Source organism: Lipotes vexillifer, unplaced genomic scaffold (assembly GCF_000442215.2).
Source record: "Lipotes vexillifer unplaced genomic scaffold, Lipotes_vexillifer_v1.1 scaffold500, whole genome shotgun sequence".
NCBI lineage: Eukaryota > Metazoa > Chordata > Mammalia > Artiodactyla > Lipotidae > Lipotes > Lipotes vexillifer.
This window is the reverse complement of record NW_006778765.1, coordinates 1,543,024-1,560,049: the sequence shown is the minus strand read 5'-3', so window position 1 is coordinate 1,560,049 and position 17,026 is coordinate 1,543,024.

Here is a 17,026-nt window from a genome sequence, read left to right as displayed (position 1 = left end):
AGGATTGCACAAAAGGGAAAGAGATGCTGGTGCGTGGGAGTAGAAGACTTCATGAGGCAGTGGGATTTGGGTCTAAGAAAACAATTAGGCACCTTAGAATGCTTAAACATACTTTGATAGTAGGCATGAATATGTCTACAGTCTTTGTACACTTGGCAATAAGTATCAATGTCAAACGTGACAGACATTTTCAGTCTAAGGAAATAATTGGTTATGTGGACAAAGATGGTATAAGGGAAGAAAAAACATTTTCCTCTAATCTCTTAGGTTTATTGACTGAGGCCCTACAAATTAAACTGACACATGACAGATTAACAACAGAAAAAGGTTTATTTCATATGGATAGGAGAGGCCTCACAGAAATGACATGAAAACCCCAAAGAAGCCATTAGGCCTGAGAGCTTATGTACTATTTTTAACAAAGAGTGATATTTTTTGGAGATGTGATGAGACAAAAGGGGTTTGAGCTTCTCAGGGCAGTAAATTACGTGAAGGTAAATATATGAGGGAAACTAATGGAAGATAAGGATTGCTGAAGTAATATTTGTCTGTGAATATTAACCTCAGCGTTAGCTCCCCACCTCCTAGTATGGGGAGGGTGCCTTTCTCATGAAACTGAGCCCAACAGTGGGTTCCCTTTACCAAGTTTATGATTAATCTCTCTATCCAAAACTTTATTCCCTTTCTTGTCCCTTCTGACCTCTATCCCTCTTTCGTCCCCTTTGACCACAATCTTTTGCTAACTGAAGCTAATCAACCAGAGTCAGATGACTAAAACTGCTGTTGTAGATAACATAGTTGATGTACAAAAATTGCTGTTGTAAATATCATCATTAACATACAAACTCAGGTTGTTTCTCCAGGGCAAGATGAGCTAATAGGCCCCTGAGCCATGAACCACCTGGCCAGAGAATTGTAACCCAGAGATATCTTGTCTCCCCAAAATATGATTACAAAATGTCATAGAAATGTCCCAAGACGATAATTAATCCCAGACAATAATTAATCCCAGCTTCTTTGTTCTTTCCCTTTAAAAACACCCCCAACTCAAAGACCAAGATGGACTGGATCTGAGACTTGTCTCCCACTCCCTTGCTTGGCACCCTGCAATAACCCCTTACTTTGCTGCAAACACCCTCTGTCAGAGTTTGGCTTTCTGTGCCATGGACACAGGAGCCATTGCTCCATAACACTCACAGGAAGTTTGTCCTGCTTTTAGGTAAAAAGGAGGAGGGCACAGAGCCCTTCCTGCATCTGCTGTTTCTCATATTCTTTCAACTCAAAATAATTCTTATGCCAAAGCGGCATATTTGGGGGTGGCATACTCTGATCCCCTTCAATGGACATGAAGAGATATTCAGCCCAGAGATTTTATGAGTATAAAGCAATCTGAACATCCATTGATAAGAGAATTTATACAAATAAGTTATAGTACTTCTAAACAGACATTAAAAATAATATAAATACTAATATTATTAAGGCTATGTACATGCTACTTTTTGTAGCATGACTATTTTATGACTAAAAAGACTGTTGAAAAGGCCATTTAAGTAGAATTTAAGCCTCATTATTCAGGCAAGCCAAAGGAAAGAAGGCTATGGATTGGGGTACATTACTTGTACCCTATTAGGGGTACTGAATTGATTAATTCAGGATAAACTTTAATTTAAAGGTTCCCTTTTAGAAAAAAGGAGGAGGTCATGTCTGGGTGATGTTGGGTAGTCAATGACCAGGAAAAGGTGGTGTGAATGAAAAATATTGCCTGTCATATTAGTAAACAAAGGATGTTGCAGCCATCAAGCCATCACATTACAGGTGCCCCAGCCGTGAGCCCTGAGGGAACTCAGGATAGAAAAATAATGCCCACCATCAAATCATCAGACACTGCAGCCCCCCCACCCCCCACCCCATGGTGCACCCTGAGGAAATTCAGGTTGAGAAGACACAGGATACTGGCTCCAGGTAGCTGAGGTGCATATCAAAGGAATGATTTCAGTGACCCCAGACTCTTGCATCTTCCCATACATAGAAAAATGCTAAATTCCTTAACTTGAGATATCTGGGTTTCTTTAGTTAACAGCACTCTTTTAATGTTCCAACTACCTGGTCTTTGTTGCAAAAACTCTTACATCCTGGCTCCGCCCCTGGCTTTTCGGAGCAGTCTTTCAGAGTTATCTGAGATTCTGTGTCCTGGGCTTAAGTCCTCAGTTTTGTCCACCAAATAAAATATAACATTCAACTTCAACTTTTAGGTTGTGCATTTTGTGTCAGCCAACGGTGGCAATAATGGCATCCACCCCCACTAACAGTGATGAATCTCAGGAATTCATCGTGGATAAAGTACTAGGTCCCTGTAAGTCTGAAATATCCCCCTACCCCACACACAAGCTCAAGGGGGTCACCAGGATTAGTGAAGGGTGCAAATTTAGGAGAATGGTGCTAAATCTTGGGCTTTCTGACCTGGAACTTTGCCATAAATAAATCCTGCTCGTTAAGGAAGATGATCACAGATGATGTGCTGCCATTTGAGGTTTCAGATGCCTGTGGAGGTTTGAGGTGTTAGTCCATGTCATCAGCACAGCAGAGCCAGCAGTCATACCCCGAAAGCACCCACTTCTCTATCGAAATTTGTCCTGTTGTCCTCCAACCTCAAACCATGGTGGTGGCTAATAGTGTGAACTAAGAATGCCACAACCATATCAGTAAACAAAGGATGTTGCAGCCGTCAAACCACCACATTACAGCCACCCCCGATAGTGCGACCTGAGGAGACTCAGGATGAGAAGACATAGGATACTGGCCCCAGATAGCTGAGGTGCATATCAAAGGAATGATTTCAATGAGCCAGACTTTGCATCTTCCCATACATAGAAAAGCACTAAATTCCTTAAAACAGATGTCTGTTTTTCTTTAATTAACAGCAATCTTTTGATGTTCCCACTACCTGGTCTTTGTTGCAATAACTCCTATAAATCCTGGTTCCTCCCTTACCTCTTAGGAACAGTCCTTGAGAGCTGTCTGAGAGCCTGTCTCCCACGTTTAAGTTCTCAGTATGTCCACCGAATAAAACAACTCTCGACTTTTAGGTTGTGCATTTTTTTTCAGTTGACAGGTATATAACAACATTGAAGAGGTCAAGAACATTTTGCTGTGCATATTCACAAACTCAGGAGAGTGTTGTGCACTAATCAATACCGTGAAGCAGGAGCACGAAGCAGAAAGCAGCTTCCACAAGAAATTCTTTGCATTGTTGCAAGAATCTTGGCTCCCTGTGCACTGATGCCGAATAAAAATATAAAGAAAGAGATTTGGAAGATAAGAAATAGAGAGGGGACTTTCCTGGTGGCGCAGTGGTTAAGAATCCATCACCAATGCAGGGGAAACGGGTTCAAGCCCTTTTCTGGGAAGATCCCACGTGCCACAGTGCAACTAAGCCCGTGTGCCACAACTACTAAGCCAGTGCTCTAGAGCCCGCGAGCCACAACTACTGAGCCCACGTGCCACAACTACTGAAGCCCGCACACCTAGAGCCCGTGCTCCGCAACAAGAGAAGCCACCACAATGAGAAGCCCGTGCTCCGCAATGAAGAGTAGCCCCCGCTCGATGCAACTAGAGAAAGCCCGTGCGCAGCAACGAACACCCAATGCAGCCAAAAATAAATAAATAAATTTATTAATTAAAAAATCAATAAATAAATTTATTTTAAAAGATAAATAGGCTTTTTTATTTTCTTTGCCAGGCAAAAGAAAGACACAGTAGGCTAGTGCCTCAAGAACTGTGCCTCCCTTCCATAGGGAATTACAGGGATTCTTACACTGGGAGTTCTCAGTCCAAAGTGAGTGATAAGGATCAAAATGGTGAAGGTCTTGCATTCTTCTTGCATTATTTCAAAACAGTCACCCGGTAATTTGGTCCATTAGTCTCTGGGTTATCAACCTTTGACCTCTTTTCTGAAATGCAAACAGCTACAAGGGCTGATTTGCTACAAGGGAGTGCAGGATGTAATTCACACTGTTAAAGAGTGATAGGTTAGCTTTGTGAAGTACAAATCTAGTTACAGACACTACAGATTAGTAACAGTTAAAATAAAACTAGGAGTGATTAACTCTTTCAGGCCAGGTTATGTTTCTTCTCCAGCCTATTCACTGTTCCCTTCATTTTCTTTGTTCTTAGGAGAGGGAAAACTTCATTTCTATTTTTGCTGCAACAGCATCAGTCTTGGGTTTCTGTGGTGGGGCAGATTTTTATTACATCAGTTCACATGGCTTCTGGCTGGGGTCCCCTTCCTTTACTGCATTTTAATTATGACTGGACAGAGACAAATGATAGTAAGAATTCAGGACCAGCAGGGGATGTAATATTGATATAAAACCAAAAATAAAAATAGTGAATATGAATGTGTTCAGACTTTTCTTCAGTAAGGTGAACTCAGTTTGGTTACTTTAATCTGAAAAGTATTGTGAGTTATTATAGTGCCTTCATAACAGAACATGTAAAAAGTTCTGCCACCTTAAAATCCACTGTGAAAATTAAAAAGTGATTTTTTTTAAATGTTTTTTTAATTTATTTATGGCATGCAGGAACCTTAGTTCCCCATCCAGGGATCGAACCTATGCACCCTGCAGTGGATGTGCGGAGTCTTAACCACTGTACCCCCAGGCAAGTCTCTGATTTTTTTTTTTTTTTAATGAAAAACCTGAGATAAGTCAGAGGGTGTCAGTCATCAACTCCAAACTGGAGACAGTGGCCTTCCCGGGGCGGGGTGCTCCTGGTCTCCGTGGCCTCCCTCCCCTTGTCCTTGACATCCTGGACCTGGGGACTCAGTGCCCTCTTCCTTACCATTCAGCCCCTGATGCCTCACAGAGGAGTGGAAGAACTCCCTTGGGGGGGCTGCCAGAGTCATCTCTGAAGTGAGCTTTCAGGAGCCCCCTCTCCCACCTCCCACTACCCCACCCCACCTTTATCTCTCTAAGCCTGGACGCTTTTCCAGGGCAGGCCCAAGGCGGGGTGCTCCGGGGGACCCAGAGCTCTAGTGAAGGAAGATGTCGGTGGAGGGTTGCTCAGCGGGAGGGAGAAGGTCAGGCAGTCTGGAGGCAGGTGGAGTGAAGCTGTCCTAAGTAAAGGCTTTAAAACACCCTAGAGCTATTTTTCTTGGGAGGAGGGGTGGAGGAGAATACAAACAAGCACCAGGAAGCCGCTCAGCTGTGACTGATGAGGGCTACGAAAGCAAGGGAGGTCGGAGGGGCAGAAAGGGTTTTTAAGCCTTTTGAAACAGTTTTATAGTATTAGAGGCAGTGGCTTTAGGCAGTTCTTCCTGGCTGTGGGCAGTCCACGCTTATCAGGGAAGATTCCATCCAGTCCTTCCAGAACAAGAAGGCATTGTTTACCAACAATGGACTTTGTTAAATGTGAAGATTGTCTACCCTTTGCCCTGGAAACAGAGCTGTCGCTTTCCAGTTCAGAAGCAGAGTGTGAATCCAGACTCAAATCACTTCCTAACTGCATGACCTTGGGAAAGTTACTTAACCTCTGTCTTCATCATTAAAATGGGGTTAAGAACATTAAATAAATGATGTGTTTAAAGCACACATAAAGGGACTTCCCTGGAGGTCCAGTGGATGAGACTCCACGCTTCCACTGAAGGGGACTCGCGTTCGATCCCTGGTCAGGGAACTAAGATTCCCACAAGCTGTGTGGTGTGGCCAAAAATAAAAATAATAATAGTAATAAAAATAAAATAAAGTACACGTAGAAAGGCTCACAGTTGTGGCTGGGCCAGCTTCACAGGTGTGTGAACTGCGCAGTCACACAGAGAACCAAGGTCAGAAAGGTCCTGCACTTGGCTGAATATTCTGCTGTTGCTCTCTTGCAATTCTTAACAATTTGTTGAGGAGGAATTTGTAAATTCTTAAGAATTTGTTTTATTTTGTACTGGGTCTGCAAATTATGTAGTTGGTCCTGCTACCAGGGAAAGATGCTGTCGTTTCAACCAGGCCTCCTGGTCCTGGAGTTTCAGGACCTCTCTGAGAAATTCCAGACACTAGGAGAGCAGCCGTGCTATACCCTGGGAGAGGCAGAGGTGGCACTGTAGTTCCCGAGCAGGACTGAGGCCGTAATGAGAAAGTTTGAGGCCCCTTCTATGACAGGCATGTCCTGGTCGCTTGGCCCAGAAGAGCTCTTTATCAAGGGACGTCGAAACCCTAGGCTTGGCTGGCTAACTCAGTATCTTAAGGCTACACTTTGAGTCCTACACAGGCTGATTCCTTGGGGAAAGTGAGCACAGTATGTAATTCAGGAGTGGTACAGGCTGCATGAATTAGATGAAATCAGCCACGGGTTCCTTGCAAAAAAAAATATATTTTTTTAATTAAAAAAATCAAATGTTCTAATCTTTTAAAATCCTTTTGGGACTTCCCTGGTGGCGCAGTGGTTAAGAATCCGCCTGCCAATGCAGGGGACACAGGTTAGAGCCTTCGTCTGGGAAAATCCCACAGTTCTCAGAGCAACTAAGCCCGTGTGCCACAGTTACTGAAGCCCGTGCACCCAGAGCCCATGCTCCGCAACAAGAGGAGCCACCACAATGAGAAGCCCACGCACCACAATGAAGAGTAGCCCCCCCACTCACCACAACTAGAGAAAGTCCATGCACAGCAATGAAGACCTAACACAGCCAAAAATAAGTTAATTAATAAATTAATATTTTTAATTTTCTTTTTTTTTGCTGTACGCGGGCCTCTCACTGTCGCGGCCTCTCCTGTCGCAGAGCACAGGCTCTGGACGCGCAGGCCCAGAGGCCATGGCTCACGGGCCCAGCCGCTCCACGGCATGTGGGATCCTCCCGGACCGGGGCATGAACCCGCGTCCCCTCCATCGGCAGGCGGACTCTCAACCACTGCACCACCAGGGAAGCCCTAATTTTTTTAATTTTTAAAAAATTTTTTTTTAAATTTTAATCCTTTTAAGCATATATTAATTCCATCATCAGAAGGAAAAAAAACCAGAAACCAAAAAAGCCAAGAAACCAACAAAAAAAATAGAAATATGTTTCAATAAATAAAACCTTGCCGAGGATACCTATAACTCCATAGAAGAGGTTTTTGTAATTTCCGTTTGATGTAAAATGTTACCTGTGCTCATGGCCACCGTTTATTTCCTCTTGGTGGTAAGTGAAATGAAGCTTTCATTTAGCAAGTCAAGCAATTTGTCAGGTAAGAAGTGGTTACATGTGAACTGGCAATTGAAACATGCTATACAAAATTACCAAGGGTTTGGATTGTGTTCCAACATTGTTTTCCCACTTCGGCAATTAAGCTCACACACATACGGTCTTCCCAAAGAAGAGAGTCACCTGACTCTGGTTACTGTGAGGGCTTGTGTAAAAAGTTGAGGGGGTAGCAGAAAACCACCCCAAAATGTGCTAATTTCACATGTGGATTGTTTTGAGTTGAAGGCAATTAAGACCCAGCAGACTCAAGAAAAGCTTTTTACCTCTCCCTTAACTGCCTAAGAGAATTTAGATAGGGAACCTGTACCAGAAAGAAAGAGATAATTTTTTTTTTTTTTTTTTTTTTTTTGCGGTATGCGGGCCTCTCACTACTGTGGCCTCTCCCGTTGCGGAGCACAGGCTCCGGACGCGCAGGCCCAGCGGCCATGGCTCACGGGCCCAGCCGCTCCACGGCATGTGGGATCTTCCCAGACCGGGGCACGAACCCGCATCCCCTGCATCGGCAGGCGGACTCCCAACCACTGCGCCACCAGGGAAGCCCAAGAGATCATTTTTTATATCAGAAAGACTTACCTGTGTGGCATGACAAGCTTTGTTTACCAGACATTTGCTCTTCTCATCTTCCTGTGAATTGTCTTCCTCCCCTTTGAAGCCCCAGACCACTTCCCCCTTCTCCTTAGCTCAGGATGGTATATAAGCCTCAATTACCTGACTGCCTTTGAGTCTGTCTTTGTGGGGCTGCTGTACATACTTAGGTAATTGAATGTGATACTTACTTACTCTGTCTTATGTCAATGTAATTATTAGACCAGCTGATGAACCTAGAAGGGAGGAAGGGAAAATTTTTCCTTCCAAACAAACTTATTCAAGCTCCAGGGAAGCCCCGCTGGGCATTCTAACTCAGAAAATTTATCTCAAAGAATTGGAATTCGTAAGGAGTCCTCAGTTTTGGAAAGAAGATATATTGTTTAGGTCACTTTAAACTGCAGCATGAAATGTAGAAATTTAACAAATGGGCCAATCTCTATTCTATTATGGTAATCATTTCACATTTTTGTATAAGTGTATCAAATCATTCTGTTGTACACCTTAAACTTGACACAATGTTATGTCAATTATCTCAATAAAGCTGGGGAAAAAAAACAAAAACCCTATCCAACTAGCTTAAACAATAAGGAAAAATTGTTATTTCACATAACAAGTGATATCAAGGTAGAATGGCTGTACGGTTAGCTGTATAGATCACAAGGACCCTGTGTTAGTTTCCTAGGGCTGTCATAACAAAGTCACACAAACTGGGTGGCTTAAAACAATGGAATTGGGCTTCCCTGGTGGCGCAGTGTTTGAGAGTCCGCCTGCCGAGGCAGGGGACACGGGTTCGTGCCCCGGTCCAGGAAGATCCCACATGCCACGGAGCGGCTGGGCCCGTGAGCCTTGGCTGCTGAGCCTGTGCGTCCGGAGCCTGTGCTCTGCAACGGGAGAGGCCACAACAGTGAGAGGCCCACGTACTGCAAAAAAAAAAAGTGGAATTTTATTGTCTCACAGTTCTAGAGGCTAGTAGTCCAAAATCAAGTTGTCAGCAGGGCCATGCTCCCTCTGAAACCTGTAGGACAGACTCCAATCTTTGCTTCCATTGTTACATGGCCATCTTCTTTGTGTCTTTCATCCTACAAGGACACCAATCATACTGGATTTAGGAACCACACTACTCCAGTATGACCTTAATTGATTATATATGCAACAACCCTATTTTCAAATATGGTCACATTCTGGGGTACTGGGGGTAAGGACTTCGATATATCTTTTAGGGGGGACACAATTCAACTCATAACATTCCCTGTCCATCTTTCTGCTCTGCCATTCTCAACCTGCTGCTACCTTTAGGCTGCTCTCTTCATGGTCCAGCCTGGCTATAGCACTCCCAGGCATCACATCCAGCACAACAGTGTCATTCAGATGAAGAGGGAGCATCTTTTCCTTTTACCTCTTTTAGAAGCAAAGAAATCTTTCCAAGACCCCTCCCCCAGCAGACTTGCTCTCATGTCTCATTAGCAAAAATTTCATCATATGTGCATCCCTGATACCATCACTGGGAAGAGGAACAAAACCACTCATCGTGATTGACTTGGACCAGCAGTTCTCAGATTTGAACCTGTATCAGCATCACCTGGAGAGCTTGTTATAACACATTGCTGGGCCCTATCCCCAGAGCTTCTGGGTCAGTAGGTCTAGCGTGAGGTCTGAGAATCTGAATTTTTAAAAAATTTTATTGAATTATAGTTGATTTACAATGTTAACTTCTGTTGTACAGCAAAGTGATTCAGATGTGTGTGTGTGTGTGTGTGTGTGTGTGTGTGTGTGTGTATAAACTTCTTTTTAATATTCTTTTCCATTATGGTTTATCACAGGATATTGAATATTGAGAATTTGAATTTTTTTTTTTTTTTTTTTTTTTTGGTACCCCCCACACACTATTTTTTTTTTTTTTTTTTTTGCGGTACATGGGCCTATCACTCTTGTGGCCTCTCCCATTGCAGAGCACAGGCTCTGGATGCGCAGGCTCAGCTGTCATGGCTCACGGGCCCAGCCACTCCGCGGCATGTGGCATCTTCCTGGACCAGGGCACGAACCCGTGTCCCCTGCATCGGCAGGCAGACTCTCAACCACTGTGCCACCAGGGAAGCCCGAGAATTTGAATTTTTGATGATTGGAACTCTTCAGGTGATACTGCTGCTGCTGGTCCTGGGACCACACTTGGAGAACCAGTGGTTTAGACTAATCAGGTTTTATCTCAGAGGTCTGGGCTTAACTCTTGGGAAAAGCATTGTCACTCAGAGAAGGGAGGATATCCTGGACAAAATCAGGATTCATCAGAAAGGAACAAGAGGAGAAAACTGTTGGTTAGGCAACCAGTAGTGTCTGCCATACAGTGGCCAAAGAACAGGCAGAAAGAGAGTAGGAGTGTGTCCAGACAGGTGGGAAGAAAGTCAGAATGGAATGATGTCAAGGGAAGCATGGAGAAAAGATTCAGGGAGAGAATGATCAAGACTGTTAATGACATAGATAGGGTCAGGAAGGAAAGCACTGAAAAGTGACCCCTGGATTGGACAACCAGAAGATCTTTATTGATCTTAGCAAGAGCAATTTTATTTTGTAGACAGCACATGAGAACAATTATACAAAATACGAAGTTATTTATATATCATTATCTGCCACTGATGCCAAGTGCTAGAGCTGATTCCTAGCATTGGGATTGGTTTTCCTGGAATCCAGGTAACTAGGTGACTGATAAGAGGAGGCAATGTGGTTTTGATGTATTGCTGAACAGTAAAGTTTACTGAGACAGAACCCAGTGTTCTGAGCTCAAGTTCAAACACAGCCACATCCTGAGACCTAAGTTACAGACAGACAAGAGGTCATGATAATGGGACAAATGTTTGCATATCCTCATCTATTTGCTGGTCCACACGTCTCCACATATGTTCAGATATGTCTACTTACCCAATCAATTCCCACCTCCTCCTCTCTATCTCGGCACATTTACTGTCTAGCTTTGTAAGCAACTGTCTGCAGGAAGCAACTCTGTGCAGGAAGCAGCTCTTTGCAGGAGGCTTTTTGTCTTGTCACTTTAGCAAAACTATATTTTAACTAACCTTTACACCAGGTGCCCCCCATGCTTAACTAGCCTCCAGCCCAAACATACCTTTTAAGTCTTTTGATCACACAATGCCTTGCCTAATCTATTGACTCTTTTCTTAGGTTAAAGAAGTAGAAATGGGGCTTCCCTGGTGGCGCAGTGGTTGAAAATCTGCCTGCCAATGTAGGGGACACGGGTTCGAGACCTGGTCCGGGAAGATCCCACATGCCGTGGAGCAACTAGGCCCGTGAGCCACAACTACTGAGCCTGCGCGTCTGGAGCCTATGCTCCCAACAAGAGAGGCCGCAACAGTGAGAGGCCCGCACACCGTGATGAAGATGGCCTCCGCTTGCTGCAACTAGAGAAAGCCCTTGCACAGAAAAGACCTAACACAGCCAAAAATAAATAAATAAATAAATAAAATTTTAAAAAAAGAAAGAAAGAAGAAGTAGAAATTAAGAATAATGAACAGATGACTAGATCTTTTCCCCAGCCTTCCCTTCAGTAATCCTGCAAGCAAACTACATGAACAAGATAGCATCTAAAAGGGGACTTCGCTGGCAGTCCAGTGGTTAAGACTCCACGCTTCCACTGCAGGGAGCACGGGTTTGATCCCTGGTCTGGGATTTAAGATCTCTGGTCATGAAACTGAGATCCCGCATCCACATGGCATGGCCAAAAAAAAAAAAGATAGCATCTAAAGGAAGATCATGGGGAGTCTGCACACAGCGGAAAGTAACAAATAATCTGACCCCCTACCTTAATGATGAACTGAGATTATTTCCCGTTTTTCTCTTTAAAAACTTTCACGGCCTAGGGACTTCCCTGGTGGTGCAGTGGTTAAGAATCTGCCTGCCAATGCAGGGGACATGGGTTCGAGCCCTGGTCCAGGAAGATCCCATGTGCCTTGGAGCAACTAAGCCCGTGCACCACAACTACTGAGCCTGCTCTCTAGAGCCCGCGAGCCACAGCTACTGAGTCTGTGTGCCACAACTACTGAAGCCCGCGTGCCTAGAGCCTGTGCTCTGCAACAAGAGAAGCCACCACAATGAGAAGCCTGAGCACCGCAACCAAGAGTAGACCCCGCTTGCCACAACTAGAGAAAGCCCGCGCGCAGCAATGAGGACCCAACACAGCCAAATAAATAAATAAATAATAATTTTTTATAAAAGAAAACCTTTATAAAAAAAATGAAAACTTTCATGGCCTAGCAGAATCTTTGGAGTTGGTTCTGGGACACAGGTCCACCTTCTCCCCAGGTTGCCCGCCTCCTGAATAAAGCAACATTTCCCTTTCCAACCAACTCTAGTCTCTCGAGTACTGGCTTTTGAGCAATGAGCAGCCAAACCTGAGTTTGATAACAGCTTCACATATATACATAATTATCTATAGACAAATCCAGGTTCTGCCACTTGCTGCTGGAATACCTCTCTTGGTCTCCATTTTTGCCTCTCACAGAGTCATTATGAGGCTCAAGTGAGATCATGTGTATAAATAAAAATGTGTATGTATGTAAGATAATTGTTATTACAGCTAGACATCCTTTACTTTCTCCACACATAATGTTGCCAGGTAGCGATTGATTCCCAAGCGTTCGGACGAGTACAATTTTTAAAATATATTTATACTGCATGATTCCAACTAGATGACATTCTGGAAAAGGCAAAACTATGGAGACAGTAAAAAGATCAGTGTTTGCCAGGGTTTGGGAGTGGGGGAGGGATGAATAGGCAGAGCACAGAGGTTCTTTAGGGATGTGAAACTACTCTGTTTACCATGATAATGGATACATGTCATTATACATGTATCCAAGCCCATAGAATGTATAAAACCAATAGTGAACCATAATGCAAACTATGGATTTAAGGTGATTATGATGCGTCAATGTAGGTTCAGCCATTGTAACAAATGTACCACTCTGGTGAGGAACGTTGATAATAGATGAGGTTGTGCATGTGTGGGGGCAGTGGGTATACAGAAATCTCTGTACCTTCCTTTTCATTTCGCTGTGAATCTACAACTGCTCTAAAAACACTGTCTTTTTAAAAAAGAGAGAGAAATAAAATGGAAAAAAAATAAATGGGTCAATTAAATACCTTGAATCCTTTGGCTAAATTCATTTGTTCAATTAACAATATATATTGAGTCAGACCTTGGCTGGGCTCTGGATAAAATGGGAAGCAAAATTACTTTCTGAACACATAATGGAATAGTAGATAGCCATTCAAAATGATTGTGTAGTTCTGTATTTATTGATCTGGAAGATGTTCATTGTATTCTACGACAAGGGTAGGTTATAAATAATATTATATTATGAACCCAATAAAAATATATTTCAGGGGAAAAAATCTGAAAAGTTCTACATCAAAACAAATGTAACAGTAGCTACTCCTTCACACTATGTTTTTTTAATTATTTGTATTTTTTAGTTTTCTGCAATGGATGTGTATTTGCTTATGTGGGAAACTATGTATGTAAGTAAATGAAATAATGATTAAAAGGAAAGGAAATAGGGCTTCCCTGGTGGCACAGTGGTTAAGAATCCGCCTGCCAATGCAGGGGACATGGGTTCGAGCCCTGGTCTGGGAAGATCCCACATGCTGCGGAGCAAATAAGCCCGTGCACCACAACTACTGAGCCTGTGCTCTAGAGTCCGCGTGCCACAACTACTGAGCCTGCACTCTAGGGCCTACGAGCCACAACTACTGAAGCCCGCGCGCCTAGAGGCCATGCTCCACAACAGACGCCACTGCAATGAGAAGCCTGCGCACCGCACTGAAGAGTAGCCCCTGATGGCTGCCCATGTGCAGCAACAAAGACACGATGCGGCCAAAAATAAATAAATAAATTTTTTAAAAAAAGGAAAGGAAATATAAAAAATTAAGGCTGATGCTCTTTAAGGCAATCTGATTCACTTCTGACTGCAGTTGTCCCCTCTGTCCACCCCCACTGGAGCCAGCCTTTCTGGGTCACTATTTATTTACTTATTTGGCTGCGTCGGGTCTTAGTTGTGGCACGCAGGATCTTCGTTGCGGCATGTAGGATCTTTCATTGTGTCATGCGTGCTTCTCTCTAGTTGTGGCATGCAGAATCCACAGCATGCAGGCTCAGTAGCCCTGCGGCATGTGGGATCTTAGTTCACTGACCAGGGATCAAACCCGCATCCCCTGCATTGGAAGGCGGATTCTTAACCACTGGACCACCAGGGAAGTCCTTCTGGGTCACTTTTTAAAGTCCAGCCTGGGGGCTTCCCTGGTGGCGCAGTGGTTGAGAATCCGCCTGCGGGAGCAGGGGACACGGGTTCGTGCCCCGGTCCGGGAAGATCCCACGTGCCGCGGAGCGGCTGGGCCCGTGAGCCATGGCCGCTGAGCCTGCGGCGTCCAGAGCCTGTGCTCCGCAACGGCAGAGGCCACAACAGTGAGAGGCCCGCGTACCGCCAAAAAAAAAATAAATAAATAAATAAAAATAAATAAATAAATAAAAATAAAGTCCAGCCTGTAAGGCACTGTTGGATTGGAAGCCAGGAGAGCCCCACTGTAACAGGCAGGGAGCCAGGCTAGGAATGTGAAACAGTGAGAATGTGAAAAAGGCTGAGCCATTTCAGGGTGCTCTTAAAATATGAAAAAATGACTTTTTCCATTCCAAAAATAATTCAGGAAGTCAAGTCTTGGGAGGAAGCTTCAGTCTAACAGTGAAATCTGGGAAAGGTACAGGAAGTACACAACTTGAAAGATATATTGCAAAGATTTCTTTTGCCTTACAACATTCAGCAGACTATGGCTGTTTCTGTGATTATTTTTATGGATTAAGAGGGCCCAAAAAATAGTATCTCACTGGGTACATTCATCTTCCCAACCATTCTAAGACATGGCACCAGATCTGTCTTTGTTGCTGTCAAACCATTCAAAGCAGACTCTACATTAGCCTTTCTAGCCTGTGAAATAAAAAAAGCAGGAATTGCAGGGAAGTTTGTGCTCTGGGGGGCACAGAGGACTTTTCTTCCACTGCTTTGCAATTTGGAAAGTTGCCATGCATTCGGGTTCCACTCAGACAAGCTTTTTCCAGACCCCAGAACAAATTGTAGCCAGAAGCTCTGCTCTTTGTCAGGAGGCAATTGCAGCCCAGACTTGGCCAGGATCTTGCCCTCTGCTCTCAGAGAACAAGTTCACTTTATGTGTAGGGATCCTGGTCCTTCTTTTACCTGGGGATGGGACATAGCCCCTGGTTCTTTCCAGAAAGCCCCCAACTGTCCTGAGGTTTCTGTTTTGTTTTGGTTTTGTTTTGGTTTGGTTTTTAATAAATTTATTTTATTTATTTATTTTTGGCTGCATTTGGTCTTCGTTGCTGCACGTGGGCTTTCTCTAGCTGCGGCGAGCAGGGAGCTACTCTTCATTGTGGTGTGCAGGCTTCTCATTGCAGTGGATTCTCTTGTTGCGGAGCAGACTCTAGGCACATGGGCTTCAGTAGTTGTGGTGCGCAGGCTCAGTAGTTGTGGTGTGTGGGCTTAGTTGCTCCGAGGCATGTGGGATCTTCCCGGACCAGGGCTCGAACCCATGTCCCCTGCATTGGCAGGAGGATTCTTAACCATTGAGCCACCAGGGAAGCCCAAGGTTTCTGTTTTGCTTTCACCATTGTCCAGGTTATATCTGATCTCTGGATATCACTTCTTCCTAGTATCAGTGATTGAAATGTTTCAGTCTTTCCTCTTCCCCTTTCCTTCTCTTTAGCCACTGTAGTTTAGTGAAGCAAAATAAATAGGCCTCTGTCTCCATTGTTGGAGACCCAGGCAATTAAACGTTTGAGGGGCTGCACACAAGTTAGAGATCTATAAGCCGTCATAGGAAGTTAAAGCCAAGGCGCCTGGTACCTATTTTGTGATCAGATATTGTTTTCCTTTGTTAGAGATCAACTTTCCTTCCTTTTAAGGCAAAGAATCCCTTATGGGAACCATCACAACAATCCCGATGACTACAAAAAGGTCGATTTTTACTGTACATAAATCATACCTCAGTGGAGAACACCAACAACAATCTGGTTTAAGTAACATGCAAAAATGTGTAAGATACAATGCTAAAGCAGTGGGGAAAATGACAGCATCTACAGCTTATGTTGATATATGAATAAGGAGGAGGATATCAGGAGAATTTAAAACTGTGCCTTGTTGAATAAGGAGATAATTTTCCCTTTCAAAAATTTACTTGTGGGCTTCCCTGGTGGCGCAGTGGTTAAGTCCGCCTGCCGATGCAGGGGACACGGGTTCGTGCCCCTGTCTGTGAGAAGCCACATGCCGCGGAGCGGCTAGGCCCGTGAGCCATGGCCGCTGAGCCTGCGCGTCCGGAGCCTGTGCTCCGCAACGGGAGAAGCCACGGCAGTGAGAGGCCCGCATACAGAAAAAAAAAAAAAAATTACTTGTAATTGATGCTATGAGTTTTTTGAGCTGTAAATATGTTTTAAAACTTAAAGATGAGTGTTTATAAAATGTGTGGAGCTGAACACTTAAAATTAGTTCATTTTATGCACTTTATATTATATATCAATTACAAAGCTTTTAAAGGAGGCTTAAAGAAAAGTTGCGGGTGGTGGCCACAAGAGCGTACATCCAAATGAAAAAAAAAATTCACCCAAATGAAAAAAAATTCATCCACTTAAAATTTATTCAGGGCTTCCCTGGTGGCGCAGTGGTTGAGAGTCCGCCTGCCAGTGCAGGGGACACGGCTTCGTGCCCCGGTCCAGGAAGATCCCACATGCCGCGGAGCAACTGGGCCCGTGAGCCATGGCCGCTGAGCCTGCGCGTCCGGAGCCTGTGCTCCGCAACGGGAGAGGCCACGGCAGTGAGAGGCCCGCATACAGCAAAAAAAAAATTTATTCAGTTTACCGTATAGTACACCTTAATTTAAAAAATACATAAATTTAAGTCTTCTGGCGATGTGGCGGACACACGGTCAAAGCCCGACAGCGATGACTCATAACCAGAACAGGCCTCCTGGAGCGCAGCCCACCCCCGCAATACCTGCTCTCGCACTGCCTGCGGCCGGGACGCCTGCAGGGGGCACCCGAGTCTCTCGGGGGAGTTACGACCCCGCACAAAGACCCGCAGCTCCCGGGAACCCAGGGCCTTGGGGCCCAAGTTGGGGAAGGACGTGGGAATCCCCGCCCCTCCCGCC